This window comes from Lepeophtheirus salmonis, chromosome 2 (assembly GCF_016086655.4).
Source record: "Lepeophtheirus salmonis chromosome 2, UVic_Lsal_1.4, whole genome shotgun sequence".
Classification (NCBI taxonomy): domain Eukaryota; kingdom Metazoa; phylum Arthropoda; class Copepoda; order Siphonostomatoida; family Caligidae; genus Lepeophtheirus; species Lepeophtheirus salmonis.
Window position 1 is genome coordinate 23,993,385 of NC_052132.2, and position 12,943 is coordinate 24,006,327.

Consider the following 12,943-nt stretch of genomic DNA (forward strand, 5'->3'; position numbering starts at 1 on the left):
AACAAGATTTATTTTCTATACATCAATGCTACAATACCGGGGTTGACCAAAGTTGAGCATATTTAGTTAAATAGCAAGAGTTACAGACCAGTCTTTGATTTCCTGACCGAAACCTAGCACTAATATTGCTAATAGGAGAAAAAACAACTTTACTTATTTTGTAAATTCATATGAAATGTTATCATCAAATATAATATTAAAAAAATCCTTTGTTTCCACCTAAACATTCGAATCTCCCTCTTTCATAATACTTTTTCTTCTTTTCCCACAAATTACAAAGATGCTTTCATTCTCATTGTACTAATAATAATACTGATGTAAATTTGTGAAAGGCTCAAAAAGGAAGAAAGAAGCAAAAGAAGACGCGTTTCTTAACCATCGCCGAAATGATGAGGAAGAAAAGAACCGTCGTGGTAGTGGGCGCGTCTATGCACAATGTTTATCCTTAATATTTCGTTACGTCCCTTTTCTTACTGGTAGAATTTGTGTGTTCCTTGCCTTCAAAGGACCATTTTCTCTCTCTGTCTTTCAATATTTATACCTCTTTAAAAAAAATTGTATTTATCATCTATATACAACATATATATTAAGATTTAATAATATTCCTATTTATCAGTGATACAAGGATGCAGTAGGACAGCTTTTGAAGGAAATTGCATGAGAGTAGAAGAACATTGAAAGAAGGTAAGATATATTATTCAAAAAATTAATAAAATGTGTTGGGATTTAACGCAAAAAATATCTTCAAAAAATAAAGACAAGAGAAAAGGTATTATTTACCTTTTATATAATTTATAAATGCAGCTCAATAATTCATAGATATATTTTGGTCCGTGACAAGCTTTGTATTGTAATTTTTTGAAGGATTGAAGATACTTTATAATTTTAACTATAACCTAGAACTTTTAATTGAATTATGATTCTTAATTTAGTCTCAATATGGCCTTTTAAATAACATGTATCAAGTTATTTCATTTTAATTATGAGTTTGTACTCCTTCAAATGCAATTTGTACAGCTTTCAAGGGATTAATAAAAATAATTTGTGAAATATTAATACACGGTAATGGTTAGAAAAATACAAATGAAATCCATATTCATGATAGTTAACTTCGATGTTGACGTGCAAAAATTATACTATAATAGTATTAAGATAAATTAAATGTTTAGTTAGATAATTATTAATATATCAAGTTTGCTTTGTGTTGATAAGCCACATGTCTATGATCTACTTGTATATCATACTGAATTATCTTTATTTTTTAATTCTTGAATATAAAATATTCAAGTATAAAGTATTCACTAGAGCATGTGCTCATAACAGACGAAAATTAACAATGCGTGTTTGCTCGGGAATTATAAGTGTAAGTCCTAGTTGGACTTAAAGTAGAATTAAGAATCGATATTAGAGTCATTCCAGCCTTTATGCCCTTGCTATATAAAAGATTTGATTTGTATTTCTTTCTGCCCTTTCAAGCTCCTCTCCTACCAAACATTCCTCAAAACTTAAATTTTCGGTTTCTTGTGTTTTTATAATCCAACAGGTCATATTTTGTACACTCTAATTATTATACATAATATGTACTTTTAGGCTTTGTATGTAGTTTTTTATATAAAAGGGTGGCATGTTGTTTAAAAAAAAAGTTTATAAAAGATATTATTTCGGTTTATTTTCTGCAAAATTACATATGTACTATAATACAAAATAAAAAAAAGTATAAAAAACATACAATACTATCTGTTATACAATTAAATATATACTTAGTGTTTATGTGTGTGCATAAATAGGTATATAAATACCTATACTTGAATACAAGTATTTTGTGTTGAATACAAAGAATATACGTAAGTTCTATTCTTTTAATTTTCAAATTGATTAGACCCATATGCAATGTAATTTACATTATTAAGCAGGTTAATCAATAATGAGTGCGAATACAATATTTATTCATTTGACTGATTAATTGAAATAAAATACATTTTGTGTATAATTTCATTTAAATTACATCTTTTAAATACCTAAAAATGCAATGGAAGCTATTTTTTTAAATTTATTAATAAGATATACATGGTTAGGCAGTAAAATGTATAATCTGGAGGCTCTGTAGAAGGTGACGTGGTGTCTGGTGTATAAAGATAATCTAAGTCGCCCTTGACAGCGCTCCTGATGGTCCTAACAATCCCGAAGTAGTCGTTGGTGAGGCGATTCATCGATTTGGAGGGGTCCTTCTTGATCTTTTAATCCAATTTCAACAGGAACTCCCGATCACTCTTCAAATTATGCCTTCCACTTACTGCTTTCCTGGAGTTCTATTCTCTATCATGCTTCATTTTGGCCACCTGGTTCATCTGTTTGCTTTCGGACATACACAAATCTTTATTCATAAATCATACTTGATTGCCGATGGGGAATATTTAACATGTGTATCAAATATCCTAATATATATATATTTTAAATTACAACTCATCTAAAAATTTACTACCCATAGAAACTTTCCTTTACTAAAATATAGCTTTAACTTGGTAATTTTCAATCAAAGTAATATTATCAAGAAAATGTCTTAATGTTAGTTATAATTTATTGTTTGATATAAATATTATCAATTGTCATAACATAAAAATTAGGTTACGAATATAACTAAACTAGGTGGATATTACAAATTGTAAATAGCATGTAAGTAAATTAAATACTAACTATAATCATTTTTCCATGAGGCTGAAGATATTTATTCCTTAAATGGCGACATAAAACCATTTAGATAAAGACAAATCTGTCACGGCAATCTAAGTTTAAGGGAGAAATAGTCAAATTTGGTCAAAATACTTATACTTCCCAAGGAAGACATTGAATATCATATTATACAATGACGCAATGTAGATTGTAAGCCCCTTAAATAGAGATCATCCTATTGGGACTTGTTGTATATATTTATACAATTTATGTATAAATATATATAAATGTATATTATATTCTATAAAATTATGTAAGACAAAATACATATATTATACGAAAAATATATTCTCCACCCAAAAATCCTTCATTGAAACTCTTGTATTCAATCCTCATAAAGTCAACTCCTGCTTTAAGTAAACTTTTTCCTAGATAGAAGTCCCTTTGTGTTCTTAATGCCTATAATGCACAAATCACTACTGAATAGTCTTTATCACAAATATTAATTCAATTTATAAGTTTGAACTCGTGCTATACTGCAAATATGAACTATGATTCGTCTTAATCACTTCAAGCATCACTCCCAATTTCCTTTATACTCGTATGACTTAATATAATTAGAGAACATAAGACCCATCCTTCCATCGCGCAGTCAGTAGTGCTTAAATAGAATATTTAAGCATCGTTAAATCTGAGATACAAGTTTAACTTCTAATGGAAAGAATAATAAAGGATGAGGTCTAACAAAGAGATCAAATTTACCGTATTCCAAAAGTATGGGGCAGCAAAGTTAAGATTATTTGATTTTGCAAATAAAATGTGTGAAGGATATTTTAATGGAGTACAGTAGAAACGGCAAAGAATAATCAAAATAGTCTAAAGGATTAAGTATCATGCAGTATTATGCAAATACAAAGTCAAGTGGAGTCAATATATATCCTTTCATTATTGATTATATTGATCATACTAAAGACTCTCTGGGCATCACAATTAAAAATTGGAGTATTTTTGTATACAATGTTTTCACTTGTTGAAAGTTCCTTTAGTTTTGTGTATTCAGGGTTCTTTTGAAGCACTTCTTTTAGCTTGGTCTTGAAGGCCCCTTCCTTCAAATCTTGAGTCAGATTTTCTACAATGGTCAGGCTGGTAAGAAGAGGCCATCTTTCCTCAAGTGCAGTTATTGCCAAAGGTATTTGACGAAAATATTCCTATATAAATATGATTTGTTCTCGTATGGAATCATTATTAACTAATTCTTGAACTCCTATAATTAATACTAAATCTTCATGAAGGCTGTTTAAAAATTCTTTGAAGACATCAAAGTTAGGGTAGTAGTACCTCACTGCTTTTAATCAAGTTGTCTATCTTGTTATAATTGGTGATGGAAGAAGATGAATTTTGTATTGAAGCAGTAAATACTCGCTTTCTTCTTTCAGAATTCAAAAACATCTTCTTTACATTGGAAATAAGTCTGTTTGTTAGAGAACACTTTTGTTGGACCATATCTACAACCCAATATAATCCATGGACAACAGACGTATGCAAATCAATTCCGGGAAAGTTGTTCGAAGGTCTCCTACTTCTTTCAGACAATATCAATGATTTAAACAATAAGTCTACACGGGACAAAAATATTCTCCCAATAATTTATAAACTGAACTTATGACGATGTTCTTTACATTTTTTGTGTTTGCAATCTCAATATCATTCAAGTCAATAAGGTAAGGTCTCCCTCAGAAATGTCCGTCCAAAGAGCCAATCAAAATTGTTGTCATGGACCTCACTTGATGATATCTTGTCTCATCTACTGCAAAGAAAATATTATTTTCTTTCACATTTTCTTTTATTCTATTCAGAACTCCCTTGACTTATTTCCTCAACCAAGTTTTTAACAACCCATTGCCCAGGAGTGGTTTTTCCAGTATATTTTTCAATAACCTTAGATAAATGAGGACTTTACACGAACCAAAATAACTCTGCTTTGTCCAAATTCAATACATTATCGTATAATTCTTATTCGTCTCCTTTAACCCTGTGTTTCTTAAATTCTGTTAAGTTTTTGATGTGTTGGGAGGTTTTGGAGTGGCACATTACTTACCCTAAATAACAAGATGAGCACGATATACGCCAGAAACGGCAAGACATATTTTTATTCTCCAAATCATAATTCCACACATCAGTACCTCCGTTGTTAGATAACTATGAAAAAAGGCACGTTTTCATCGGCATGATACATCTGAGAGAGAAGTAAGAGGATGTTGCATTGTTGATGATTAATAAAATACTGAGGAGAAGTGGTTTATAAGATGCAAGGATACCCACGTTTTTTTATTTCTTTTTTCATATAATCTCTTTTGACCAATCAAATTCACTCTTTTACAACGATTCCAACAACCAAAAGGCAATACAAATATGCTTAATAGTATATTATACATATACATTACTTTTACTAATACAAAAATAATTAATTAAATTGAAGACTTGAAGTATATATGTTGAAGTAATCAAGGACAGCTGTAAGACTTATTACTTTTTGCCTAATTACTTACAGATGTGTCAAAATTTCACACAACATATTAACATAAGTTTACAATATTTAGAATATATTAAGAGATTATATACAATTTACTTGTTTTTCCATAAATTGAATTTGAATGATAGCTGTCAAATGTTAAACGGTTCCCGTAGGCATTGTTAAAACAGTTTATAAATACCGACTTTGATATATAAATTCATAAAATTAGATTTAATAATATTTTTAAGAAATTAAAAGCTGGATCTATCAAACTATTGAATAATTGAATAACCCCGGAAAACTGGTAAAAATGGTGAAGGGCTGGGACAGTTTCTAAAATCTTATACCAGACTCTTGGGGGGTAAAACTATAATTTCCCTCCTACAGCACACAACAAAGGACGAGCCACATGAATTCATGTTTGCTGTGGAGTGTAAACATAAATAAACTATCAAAAAATAATAAAAATTATGTGGATAGTTATATTTTAATTGGTTATTTATAATTATTATATCATATGTGATACAAATCAAAAAGACTTAATTAAAATTATTTCATATTTGATTATAGTTTTTTCTCGATATATTATAAGGAAGATTTTATGTACCGTAATAAAAATCAAATACTGGATTCAAAAAATAAAATTAATCAAACAATTATAGAGATAATTTTTATGCATATTGAAAAAAATACATAATGTTTTTTAATAATTTGTAATTCTTAGTTTTTCTGTATACGTACGTGTATTTATGTTATTTTATCAATAATAAGAGTCAAATATATTATTTTAAATGGTAACTATAAAAATACGAAATGATAAATCTCCGCTATTGGCTTATTAGAATATACTCTTATATCATATATGAGATCACCTTTTCTTAATGGCAGTTTTGTGCATTTTCATTTTTTTATGACATACGTAACTACAACATGACTCTATTAAATAAAATATTGTTTCTTTATATATAAATACGTTTTTCATGTAGCTTTAATAGTTTCAAATAGGGTATACAATTGTTCCTGAATCAAGGAGTAACAATTACAAGAGTAATTTATATTCAATAAATTTCTAAGTTAAGAAGTATATATACCAGGTATGAGACTGTTTAAACAAAAATTGAACGTTAATTGTGAAAAAATGGTTACAAATTTAATTTTTAAAGTATGCACCCTTGCTAGCCAAACATTTTCCCTATCTTTTAGGCAATTTATGGATGCCTTTCCAAAAAAAAAAAAGTTGTTAGTCTTTGGCTGCAAACCAACCATCGATCCATTTTTTGGCTTCAGCGTGATAATCAAACCGTAAATCATTGAGTACGTGGCCCATCGATGCAAACAAGTGATAATCGAAAGGAACCAGGTCAGGTGAGTAAGCTGCATGAGCAAGAGGTTCCAAGTTGTACGATTAAAAAAGCTGACAGGTACCTATAGATAGTGCATTGTGATCAAGGAAAATTATCTTGTGTTACCCGGCTTCATATTTTAGACGATTTTGGTATCGATCCCATTAACAGTTTGACCGGGTTGTAGAAGGTCATACCATATGACACCACGCTGTTCACAGAATACACACAACATTGCCTTCGTTTCTTTCATCTTCATCAAAATCACCACATTGGTCTTTTTCAAACCACCTGCAGCACTGTGCTCCTCTTAGAGCATGTCTAACGTAAGCTTCCACAAACATTTGATGGGCTTGAAAAGGGGTTTTCTTCAATTGGTTTGAAAAAATCAATGATGTCTGCACATCGTAGTTTGTAGGCACAAAATTAGACCATCTTACGAGCGAAAAAAGTGTGTTCTTGAATGAAACTATACAAACAATGGATTAAATATTGTTGACAAATGTCGAAATAAGCATTTACATTTTTGGACTGGTTATAATGTCTAACTGACAACACCTAGGGACCAATAGCCGAAAGTCTCATTTCATAGGTGCATACCTAGTATACATAATCCAGCGATGAAACTGACACGAAAAAATACAAAAAAGTTTTTATTTTTAAAGGTTTTTATTTTAATAAAAAAACAAGATGTCCTGCATTTACTCTACATAAATAATTTCCTTCAGCCTCAATAACATTCTCAATCCTGATTCTGGTGTTCTAAACAAGACTTCTGTTCATTTTGCTTATATCTTTATGGATAGAGTGCTCCAGAGATACTTTGGTGGCCTTGAAATTTAGGATACCCCTGACGAAATGGTTCATAGGATTAAGATCTGAATTATGAAGTGGTCATATTTCCTTCCAAAGTATGCCATTGGCTCCTTATTGATGCTTGAGGATCAGTTATACCTTGAAAGGGCTTTATCAGCCTCCGTAATACTATCATGGGTACATCTGTGAGTGCAGATACCATATTCTTGGATACTTAGTCTTTCTTGTTTATCAAAATCGTAATCGCGATAGATCTTCGTTCTTCTATATTGAATTGTATTTCCTCTAGCTTTTCAAATACCTAGCCAACCGTTATTATTTACTTGTTTTAACAAACAAAGTATTCAAGTCCATGACTGGATCCTGAGTGAATTAGTAAGCAAGTTTATTAACCATGAATTGAAAACCAAAGAACACATTTTAGTCAATGTATCTATCTTTAGAATTGTTGGGGAGTTCCAGGCGATGGTGGAATCTGCTGCAGACCATCTTTATTTATTTGGTGCACATGGAAGCCTACGCCTTTCTGATGGAGGTCTTCTGGGCATAGTTGCTGTTGTGGCGTCTCCTGCAGAAGTTAGACTACAAGTGCACCTTTATAGAACAATCCAAGAAGTTGAGGTCTGGACTCTGCAGTGGCCCGAATTCCCTTTCTCAGAAGTGCAATTTGGTCTAGAGCCACTTTTGGGTTTTCTTTGTGCCGTGGGCAGGTGCTCCTTCTTGTTGGAACACCAAGAGATAATTGTCAACCATAGAGTTGATCCATAGGGTCACTTTGGTGGTCAGAGTGCTGATGCACTAATCAACCTTCAGCTTGTCTCTTAAAGGTAACCACACGGGATTAATGGTTTTCCCGTTGGATGCAACCAGGCCTAACATAATCACTGAAGCAGATTTTTTCGTGTTGGAGACATATCAGTGATTCTCTGCTACATCCCTTAATGTCATCACTCAATCATTCTTCCTCTTGAAGACAAGGTGAAAAGTAAAGGTCTTGTCATCTGGGCAATGCTGTTCTATCAACAAAGGCCGTGGAATACGCCGCAGAGACTTTCCCCTGTCCTTTTTTTAGAACCTTGGATATTATTGATGGGAACTTTTTCATCTTACTGGCCATGTTAGCAATTGATTAATTCTATTTTTTTCTTGAAGGCAGACTTAAGACGCTTGAGGGACACGGAGTGTTTCCTAACTGCACCTGAAGAGTGTTTGAAGTCCTCCCTGACCGTCATCCGTATGGACACATTGTAAATCGTCTTCCTTGAGGCCCACTTTACTACCAAATGACCTTCTAGGACAATCCCGTGGGGAGGAGCGCTGCAATCACAATTCTTTTCTCGTACTGTGTGCTTATGGTGGCAATTACGGTAATGTTTTTCTTAGTAATCGACAGCTAATTATGTGCTGTACAACATTACTCATTGGAACATTGTAAAAAAAAATTATTAACTTCTCAAAATTTTCATATTAGAAATGAGTAAATAAATAGAGTTGGCGCCTATATGTACCTATAAAGCAAATTACCTACGCTTTTTTATAGCAGCTTTAAGATAGCAGCAATATTAAATAAATAAAAGCTCTTCACATCTCTTTAGCATCTGTTGAATGTTACTCACCAAAGTTTAAGTGATTTTGGACGCGCAGTTGTTATGTTACAGTCGTTTGAGTGAGTTGATATGAGTGTTTTTGCAAAAATGCACAAAATAAGGTCCTTCAGACAGATTCAAAAAAAGAAAAGAAGAAGGAAAAGTACAAAAAGACATAATACAAATTTGCTGGTTTGTACAGGAAATGTGCTCGATAGTAACAATTTAGAAATAACCACATTTTTAGTATTCCATACATTTGAACTGTATCATGAGTAATTCAAAAAGTCCTCAATGGTAAGAGTTAGGTTGAACGGTTGAATTTGAAACGATTCAGTACCTTTTTTCACTTTATCTTTTATGTTTGTTGCATAATATTGTTTATATCAAAACAGAAGTCGAGTCTATTTTTTCTAAGTCAAGTTCGAGGCATCATTATCCGTCCCCGGGGCCTTAAAAAGATACGAGTCCAGACTCCAGTACTCGTTTATACGTATTTTAATTCCTAAGGCAAGCATATAAAACTCAGTTAGGAACGGTAGACGTTCAAGACTGTTTGATCTCATGTGAGCCAAACCAGTAAGATACTAGAAAATAATCTGTGTTGGAATTATATTTATTTTATAACAGTGAGGTAGTTGGAATTAAATCAGAGGCCGAGGTGTGAGGAGACTGATTTTCAATATCTAATAAATTCTCAAATATGAGCCATCCCAAAATTATTATTCTTATTGATTATAATCGTCATTTATTGTAATCCAATATCAATGGTATAAATTAATAAAAAAATGTAACAAAAAGTATAATAAGTATTACAGACAACAAAAAACATTAAAATTAGTTGATAAAAATAGAAACTACATTAGATATAATAACAAATATAAGATGTGCATTGAACGTTGATTTATTTAAAAGATTCGATTTTCCCATAGATTAAAATAAATATTATTTCATATCTATGTATATATTATGTCGTGGGTGTTATTAAAAGAAAAGAAAAAGAAACACATTAATAACAATGCATTTTCCTTGACCCTTTGTCCTCAAACCTCCTCAATAAAGTTATTCTCAGTTGATTAAAAGTTTCGAAGCCTATAGGAATCCTCTTTCTTTACATCGGATAGCATACACTATGTTCAAAACACGTGTTATTAAAAGGTCAATTTTAAAATCCCCATTATGTTGAATTGAGATAGCGATGATTTAGTCCTGTATGGGCACATGTATTCCTCTTTAATTTTTTTCCCAAGGATTGTATACATTCTCAGGATCCTCAAAAAGTTGAAAAGAGGCACCCGCTCCTTTCTTTTCCTTCCTTACAAAGAGAACAACTATGTCTAGCTTCTTCTGGAGAAAATAAGAGGCTTGAAATCACCATCCTATAGCAAAACCATATTTTTTTGCGTTGGAAGAGGGTTCTACATGACGGTATATGGCTTATAGTCATTGACGTCCTGTTTGGAGCCCCTGTACCCTAAGTGTCTTCTCTCAACTATTAATTTTATTGGGATATATATATAAGAAATTATGTCAAATGAACTCTGAAAGTCGATGAGTAAAGTTACGTAGTCCTCTCTACTGTTTGGGATTTGGTCGATCGCATCCTGAATTGATCAGGGGATGCAGCCTTTGATCCACACTGATAAAAGAGGGTGGAATTTTATAATTCTATCGTTTAATATTCAAACCAGCATTTTGTATGACGTATTTAATAATGTAAAAGGCCTGTAGTTGCCTATTTTGCAGGAATTCTTCCCTTTTTCGGTATAAGAGTAACAATGCTTTTGCCCATAAAATTTAGATCATACCTTTTATTAAAAGCTTCCCCATATACTGCTTTTAGTATAGACACCAGTTCCTCACAGAATATTTTATACAATTAAAAAGGCAAACCAAAGGCGCAAGAGACTTAAAATTCTTTGTATAAGACCTGATGTAGTCAATTATTTGTTATTCTGTGATATCATCATCGATTCCTTCAAATTTTTCTCGAACATTTTCGGTAGTATTCAGATGTCCTAAGTTTTGAGTATTGCATTCCTAGACCGATGATTGTTACTTCTGACAAAAACTGCAAATTTTCTCAATGTTACACTCTTTGCATCTATATTTTTAAATGAAGTATCTATTTGCTTCCTTTTTTGTGTCATTCGGAACCAGAAATTAATTAACTCCTGAGCACAGAGAGTAATTAATTTAGAAATTTATTAACATTTAATTATTATTGATTAACTTATGTATTCTCCTCCTATATATAATTAATAAAAAGTTAAACATTACAAAAAGTAAGCAATTTTGTTATTTGTTTATGAAATTCCTTTATGGTATCGGAACTTGAATTGACTAAAAATTTGAATCGGCATATCCCTTATACCGAGTTTACAGGGTACCTACGTGTTGAAAAAAACAATAATAAATTATTAATATAACTAGTATTTACAGATCTACTACATCATAAAAACATTGACCCCTAGATAATTTTACCCCTCAAATTTCTGAGTATCTTCCTTTTTTGCAAACAAAACTGTCCCTTATAAAAAATTTAAGGATGAAAATTGTTTACAATAAAAATTCCTCAATTATCTGAACTAACACAAACAAAAAATCTTGCAGATGCATTTGTCAATTAATGTTAAATTCCTTTTTTTAGTAAAAAAAAGTATCAAAAGTACCAAAATATCTATTTTTACACCCAAACTGGTACAAAAATATTCGTATCATGACAACACCAGCTTGGTTTCAACATAAATAATCTCTTTTTAGGGAAAGGGAGCATTTGAATATAATTTTGTATTTCTACCCTACTATGAAACGATAAAAGAAAGAAAAATCGGATCCCTGTGGTATGAATAATTATCTTTATATTACATCAAAAGATTAAAATAATTTATTCATGTATATATACATACATACTTGACGACTTTTCTTAGAAATGTAAACATTTTATGTAGAAATTTTTTGAACCGTTAAGTAAATTAGTTAATTGTTATAATATATTCATTTCCATTTATTCATAATTAAGTCATTTAACTCTACAAATTTGAGCAAATGATTATATATTGCTAATAAGATATGTGATGCGTTAAAACAAGAACAATCTTGAACAACAAATCTTGGCTGTATGGGGCTTTAATGAACTTCTTAATATTCTAGGCAGTCCAGGTGAAGATGCAAAATTATAAATTCGTAATATAATTCTTATTTGAAGTTATATTTTGAATTTTTATGACAAATGTTTGAAGATCTTTGATTTTTTTAATGTTCATTTTCAAAAATACACTTTAGAAGGACTTATTGGAAAATATTACCTTGTATGTACGTAATATTTGCCAATAGTTGATGAAATATTAGTCAATATTTATAATATATATGAGGTCTGTAACATATCAATAAATTATTTTAAGAAATTTGTTATATGTGCTGCAAATTACACATAAACTACCAAACATTAATTTAGTATGGGGCAACGTAGCTCAATAGACAATGCACTTGGGAGAAACTATTCTTTTGAACTCCATTTGTTTATTTTAGATAGTTGTTTTACTCAAAAGTGGCCAAATTCATGTTTTTTGAAAAAATATTTTTGCACAGTATTTACGCATGGTTTCGCATTATATTTCGCCTCAAAGGATCTAAGAAAAAAAAAAAAGAATTTAAAACCTAGCTTGTAGATATATGCTTTCAAATTCAAAAAATATAGATTTATATTTTCTGAATTGAAGAAAACGTATTGTAAATACAAAAAATGACTAAAAGTTTTTACTTTCTTTCCAAGTGTAATAAATTCTTTATTTTTGATATTAATGACAGAATTGATCGCTTTTTTTAAGGCAAAGAATTAAATTTTAACTTTACATATGAAAAAAAGAGCACCTTAAAAAAGTTAGTAAAAAAGTTATTGAGATTAGTTGCTTGAAAGCATAATGTTACTATATAAAATGTTTCTCCAAGCAGATAAAAAACAACACATAATTGCAATCCAGACAGACAGTCTATTTTAAGTTTCTTAAAAC

The 12,943-nt window shown here is 30.8% G+C and overlaps 1 protein-coding gene across 1 annotated transcript in view; it reads left to right on the plus strand.

Annotated features, from left to right (window-relative positions):
- Positions 1 to 410: 410 nt before the first annotated feature.
- LOC121113573 (uncharacterized) overlaps positions 411 to 12,943 on the plus strand; it is a 69,108-nt gene continuing 56,575 nt past the window's right edge. Inside the window, exon 1 of the mRNA XM_040707378.2 lies at positions 411 to 684. The gene's annotated coding sequence lies outside the window, so the exon portion shown is untranslated. The remainder of the gene's footprint in view (positions 685 to 12,943) is intronic.